Source organism: Hypomesus nipponensis, chromosome 20 (genome assembly GCF_054491055.1).
Source record: "Hypomesus nipponensis isolate SF chromosome 20, ASM5449105v1, whole genome shotgun sequence".
NCBI lineage: Eukaryota > Metazoa > Chordata > Actinopteri > Osmeriformes > Osmeridae > Hypomesus > Hypomesus nipponensis.
The window spans coordinates 6,351,084-6,357,083 of record NC_140380.1 but is presented as its reverse complement, the minus strand read 5'-3'; positions in this window follow the sequence as shown (position 1 = coordinate 6,357,083).

Genomic DNA, 6,000 nt, shown 5'->3' with positions numbered 1-6,000 from the left:
TTCTGTTTATAATGTGATGACAATAAAGTAGATTACTGTTTAACCATAGTTACATTAGGTACAGTCACAACAGCGATTGGTTTAGCAGTGCCCTTTTGGCCCATAACATGACATGATGTTATTATGTACAGAGTGGAGTCATAGAGAGGGTGTGAACTTATAAATAAATAAATAACAAGTAATAATAATAAGTTAAGAATGAAAGATTGGTAAAAGCACGTTGTGGTGTTTTTTTTCTGAGAAAATACTCATGTTCCCCAGCTCTGTCCGGGCATTTTGTTGTATGTTGCCCTTAAAAGACTATCTTCTAATTTCTTGATATCAGAGAATATAACTAGATGCCAGATAAATAAGAAGGCGGAATTCAACACCAGAACACCAAATAATGAATGGAGAGAAACACAGGGCCTAAAAATGGCAGCAAAGATTATTTTTTTTTGCCTTTTAGGCGAAATTATCCTGTTTTCCACCGAATAATTGTGCGTTCATTATTTAATGTAAGAGTTAAAACTACTCAAAGATTAGATAATGAATTGTTGTACGGTTATTATTTAGATGTGTAATAACAAATGCAGACTGTGTAATAACAGACGAACAGAGGCTGATACAGCCACTGCTCCTTTAAGGGTGGTGTCAGCGAGCGACAGAGAGGAGGAGTGTCGCTTCTGCTGAGTTCTCGAGAGCAAGGGGATTCCGAGAATAAACAATTCCGTCAGACTCGACTACAGGACGCGGAGCTTGATCGGTTCGATCAAAACCCAAGACGTTTTGGAATAAATCTTACATTTGATATAGGCGACATCTATAATGTGTAGCGCACGTTAGAGATATAATACCTTTTCATTGAGACTAAGCCGAAGGATTGCCTCCTGTCGATGATGCGCCTATTCGTTTGACCGGGGTCTGCTGTTTCTCTAGCAAAACGAAGCAGGTACGTGCCGAGGGAAATAATACAGAATAGCCAGTGAAATGATTACGAGTCTGTAAAATTCGAGAGGGCACTAGTGTTGTGTTTGTACTGGGTTTTACATGTTTTGACCATGGTTTTCGAGGACTGAATAACATGTTTGTGTCTCGAAACGAATCTCTGGGCGCATAGGCTACGGGTGTAATAGCGGTGTGAAAACGCTGCGTAAAGAAGTCGGAATAAATCACCCTGTGCTGTGGTAGTGTCGTTTCCATTTTGTTAAATGGCTTCAACCATACATTAGTCAGTTTGAGAACCGTTTCCCGACCTAAAATACGCATTAAATTTAACGTTTGCATTTTGACCAAACAGCGAGGTGTTTGAGGCCAGAATCAAATATCTGCATGTTTGTGTTCGCTACTTTGTCACTCAATTGGCATTATTCTTCGATATGTTCATAGAAATGTGTCAGTTGTATCAGTGTTGCTGTTGCACAGCATTTGCTAACAGTACACCGGCGCTAATTTGGAATTAATATCACAGGCTACTGTTTGTGGCCTTAGTATGTCCCCATAACCTGCAGTAGGAAAACCCTTTACTGTAAATAACATAAAGTAGCTGTCATCAGCACACTAAGAGTATAATGTAATGAGCTCGTATAGACTTAAGTAAGCCAAATATGCTTTAATTTCAACAACCCATGGTTGTCATGGTTAAGTACCATGATGTGGTATTCACTTGACTGTAAGGGCCTATCAATGCAACACACGACATTCATGTTTAGCCACATTTAGGCCAAATGATGAACCCTCTGTAGGCTATCTGATTCCTTCTTGTCAAATGTTGTCATGGTTATTTACTTAACTTGAATTATGTATGGCATTGTAGGCCAATTGTTCAATCGTCAGAAGTTTGTAAGAAGAAATTGTAAGCAGTGTCGACATGCAGTTGACTAGTTCCTCTTAACGATAAATACCGCCAGTCTGTTTTAAACGACGTTTGTTTATACTATGACATGCTTGATTGGCATTTTGGATGTTTGGTTTTATTTCAATATCCAGGCTGTAGCAGAAGACAAAGGCGAGGTAAGCTGAATGTTTGTTTCTTGTTTGGAATGGTTCGCTGCTCCATGTGGCCTTGGGGTGAGTGGGGAGCTAGAGGTCAGAGGGTGAAGCTTGGGGGGGAGTTTCAGAGAGAGCACAGCCCCACTGTTAGTTCAGTTGGGCCATGCCAGGCTGGAAAAAAACGTAGTAATAACAAACCTATTCACCTTTCAAGATTTGAAAAACATTGGCACTTTTTGTTTATATACGAGGCTACTTAGCCTGGAAGTTTTGTTGAGTAGAACTGCAAACTTGTAGAGAAAGTCGAACTTTCTTTCTTACTTTGGAAAAGTATATAAATACCCTCCAGTGTCTGGGGGGTCTGTCTGTTGGCTTAGTCTTTTGTTGGGCGTTTAAGCTGCTTAATTATTTGACCTGAACTCGCACAGGATGTATAAGGTAGCTGAATGTGTCCTCTGCCTCCACAGATAACTAAAAACCTCCTCATGTGGTCAGAACCTTTGCTGTGCTCCTCGGTAACCTTGTACAGTATGCTAAGCTAGCATGTCGTTGCCAGCTAGTCTAACCCCATTGAGCTGCTGTAGGGGATGAAAGAACTAGTTGTGTCTGAGCCATCTGCTGTTGACGCCAAAGAGGGATGTGGAGCGCTCGGCTAGGACAGAGCGGGTCAGATGATATTCAAATGGCCAAATGCAAATGACGACAGGCCTGCTGTATGGTCCCATCGCGAGCCTGGACTTTGAGCTCTAACTCCCGTGGCCAAGTGATGGTTCTTCAGGATAACGAATCCACCTGCCTCAATTATCCCAGTTAGTTAGATAAAGACTGACACAAAATAGCCACAGCTTGAATATGCGGTTGGGCGCTTGCCCAGGATTTGCAGTGTATGTGATGCTGGAGTATACATGTCAGTGTGTGTATTCATGGACCGTGTGTGTGCTAGTGTTCCTGCGAGCGCGCGCGTGTGTTCTTTTTTTGTGGATGCTGAGGCACTGAAACAAGCTAACTGTGTTTGGATTTCACTCAGTCTCATGTGTCAGGACAGTGTAAGGTCATTTGTCAACAATCTGCATACTGTAAACTAGAGGATATGACAGGTGTCATGGCTTAGTCATGATAGCTATGTGTGGGCTTTGTGGAAATGAGGTGGGAGTCAAGTATTGGATGGCTGTTGTCAACCTCCGAAATTGTTTGAGACATAAAACCTTTTTGTGATGAATCTGCAATCTCTTTGTATACTACAAGCCGTCGTTTCTTTGGTGGCACACTTTCTTATTTGTCAGAAACCATGTTATTTGTGTCGAAAAAGCAACACTGTGTAAAAAAAAAAAAAAGAATTAGCCGACGACATTGTCATGTCGAGAGCCTTTTCACTCGGTCGCTCATGCTTTTGTATCTTCAATCTGGACGAGAACGGGAAGGAGCTAGAGTCGACGGGACACATTCTGATGACAGGGCAGGAGCAGCTGAATGCGTCTCTCCTGCCCTGGCTCCAGGCGGCTGGGGATGACGAAATGGAGGCCTGAAAGATGGAGGCCTCGCGGCCCCCCTGAGATAGACCAGGGGGGCCAGGCCTCGTCTGTCGAACCACATCCCGCCCCCTCCCCCCCCCACCACCACCACCTTCACCTCCCTCAACCCCTCGCCGTGGCGCAATGGCAGGCCTCTCAATTATCGCCACCGATGGATTGCCCCCCAGATTGAGATTGCGGTAAATTATTTAGACCTGAGCTGAAATCACTCACAAAGTCAACCCACGGGAAAAAAGAAAGAAAGAGAGAGAGAGAAAGAGAGTGCGCGCGAGAGAGAGAGCGAGCAAGAGATTGCGGGTCAGATAAACGAAGCATGATGTCGCCCACGCGGAGCAACCGGCCCCGTTTCGACAACGGCGGCTGTGGAAGCTAACTGTGCCGATCGATAGAGCGGGGCGAGCGCCCTGCGTCGGCACAGCCCTGGCCCTCGCTACGCTGCCCTCCACCCAGTACCACCACCACTGTGGCCTTCACCCGCCCCTTCTGATAGTCTCAACCAAAGGCCAAATGCTTCCTCTGAGGCAGCCCAGGACCTTCAAGGCTGGATGTGAGTAGAGCTGGTCTCTCCAAATAGCCCCGGCCTGCCCCCTGGGTCTCGACGCCGAAGCACCAGCGGAGGAGACTAGCTCCTCGTCATCTTCTCTCGCTTCCTTCTCCTGAGAGCAGAGATGGTGGCCCCAGGTGGGGGGGGGGGGGGGGTGGTTTAGGAGCGCCCCACAGGGAGCTCTGAGAAGCCCTGCGGTCTGACCGGGGGAAGGGTCTTGGCTGGGTTCTCGTCGGGGGTGACCACGAGCAACAGCGGGACTGGAGTACTCGTCCGCAACGGCCTTCGAGTCCCGCCCGGTGGCTCGACGTCGTCGTCGCGTTCCGTGAGCTGGCGTCGTGTTTAGATCCCGCGATGTCCGGGAGTCTGAAACCCGTCGGAAGACGGGACGAGGCCGTTGACGCCGCGGACGAGGGCCAACGCTGTTGCCGCCGGCGTGGGCGCGCATGGCCTTCGACGCCTCGCGCGAGTCGGAGGCGGACTGTTTGTTTGTGTGTACGTGCACTGGTCCTAAGTCTCCTAATCACCAGAGCACCAAGGCTCCTGGGTTAGGACAACAGGTCACCAAGTCCTATTAGCATGTCTGAAACGGCGGTGGGATTTCTCGGGGGCTAAGGTGGGACTGTTACCCAACGGCGCCTTATGTTAGCCGGGTGACGCGAGGGCGAGAGCGGCGGAGGAGCCGGGGGCTAAGTGAAAGTGCCACTCATTCCCGACGAGTCCGCGGCCCCGGTGAAGGTTAGCGGTTTGTCTTTGTAAGCTGAGGGATTGATGCATGAGCCTGTCTGGCGGAGAATTCAAAGTCCAAGGCCGTCGCAGGCGGCGGCTCTGCTCTCTCCCCCCCTCCGCCCCTGCACTCCCTTCCCTGCCCTGCCCCTCCCCCCCACCCCCCGCAGCCTATCACAGGGCCCCGTCCTTCCCAACTTCTTAGCAGTCCGTCCTTTTGGAAACCTTGAGCAGACCGAGGCAAGGACACCGCGTCTGGCGCAGTAAGCCCGAGCAGAGGGGGGGGGGGGGGGTGGGGGTGGGGGTGGGGGGCCTTTACGTAACGCCTCCGCTTGAAACATGGGCGTGTGACTTCGCTGACACGGAGCAGAGCAGAGCTGCAACGGCACAGTGGCACTGAGCACACGCACTAACCCCCTGCACCCCCCTCCTCCTCCTCCTTGCCCGGGCTGTTTGGGGGGGGGGGGGGGCGGAAGAGAGATCCCGGCAACTTAATTATATCTTTCTCTTTTTAAAAGCTTTCGTTTGAAATTAAATTTTCCTCAGGCAATTAGCTAAAGAGGAGTTTTCAGAATTTATGAATGAATGATGGATATATTGCACGGGAAGACAAGATTGAGGGGGGGGGGCGGGTGCATATGCTATATGTGCCGTAGGATTGTGCCGGCCAGATTTATATCCCCCCCCTCGAAAGGGTCGCGTGCGGGGGTGTGGGGGGGGGGGAGGGTGGGAATTGAAGCGGCGCAAAAAAAACTTTAGGCCCTCACAGTTACTCCCAATACCGGACCATGAGCATTGGGCGATGCTGTTTGTGTGGGTCAGTTGTTTGTTTCTGCATTAGTGTTATTGTGCGGCCATGCCCACACCCACATGTACACAAATAGACCTCCTTGTTTGAATCTGTTGGCTGACTGAACGAGGGGGGGGGGGGGAGGAAAGTAGCTCCAAGTTCAAAGTGACTGTTTGTGGTGGGTGAGCTGGGGTTTCCATGCACCCCTCCCCCCCTTACCCTTGTAGTCAACACAGCCTTCTAGTGTTCAGGAAAGAAGAACCTAAAACGCGTGGTGTGTAACATTACATTACATTTAGTCATTTAGCAGACGCTCTTATCCAGAGCGACTTACAGTAAGTACAGGGACATTCCCCCCGAGGCAAGTAGGGTGAAGTCCCTTGGACACAACGTCATTTGGCACTGCCGGGAATCAAACCGGCAACCTTTTGATTACT